The following is a 1,009-nucleotide window of genomic DNA, read 5'->3' as shown; positions in this document are numbered from 1 at the left end:
TTGCAAGGATTTAAACTTATGTTTACTGTATTAAGTAGGGGTTCAGAATCTCTCCCCCCACCCCCGTGACTATGGAAATTTAAGAGTGCAAGTGAGGGTTTTACTTTGGGAAAATGTAAAATGGATTTTAATTCGTGATCAATTTGTAAAAAATTTAAAATCAATAAAAAAAAAGATTTGGCAAACGGCTATGTATTGTGAGTACTTATCTACTTTTAAAAATTTTCACCTATGATCTTTTTCTTTTACTTCTTTATTTTTTCTTTGTTCTTTTTTCCCCTTTTTTCTGATATCTTTCATTTCACTCCTTTATTGTGAATAGCATTTTATAGAGGTATAAATAACTGTAAATATGAAAAGAGACGAAATATTCTCTAATTTTTTCTCCTTGGTTATATGTATTTTCTTTTTCGTGGCATGCATACCTGTGGTGCGACAAGATAAAGTTTCATAAATTGTTTAAAAACCATATTGTCAGGAAAGCTCTATTCATTGTCTGGACTAAATATAAGGACTTACTCGAAAGTAAGACCCCGAGGTGGTTATCACCGACGGAGGCTAAGGCCATAAAACTACGTAATATGGAGAGTGGCTGGGTAAAATACTGTGAGATAATAGAAAGAGATGGTGATACCTGGAGGTTGCAGAGTTTTGAAAAATTGAAAGGAAAGGTGCGAGACTGGTTTCATTATGCCCAAATTTTAGAGATCTTTAAAAAGGACAAAAAAAATTGGTTTCCAGGTGGAAAAATCAAAACTAGAGACAGAATTACTTGAACCTAAGACGAAAGTGCTTTCAAGAATGTATAACTTGTTGCTTAAATGGAATACTCAAGATGAGACAGTTAAATCAGCTATGATAAAATGGGCACAAGACATTGGGTACAACATTATGTCTGAAGACTGGGAAAGGTTATGGACCACCGGTATGAAATTCACGGCATGTAGTGCCTTAAAAGAAAACATTATGAAAATGGTATACAGGTGGTACATGACCCCAGTCAAACTTG

This window comes from Podarcis vaucheri (assembly GCF_965113315.1).
Source record: "Podarcis vaucheri genome assembly, chromosome: 7".
Classification (NCBI taxonomy): domain Eukaryota; kingdom Metazoa; phylum Chordata; class Lepidosauria; order Squamata; family Lacertidae; genus Podarcis; species Podarcis vaucheri.
This window is presented reverse-complemented; position numbering follows the sequence as displayed.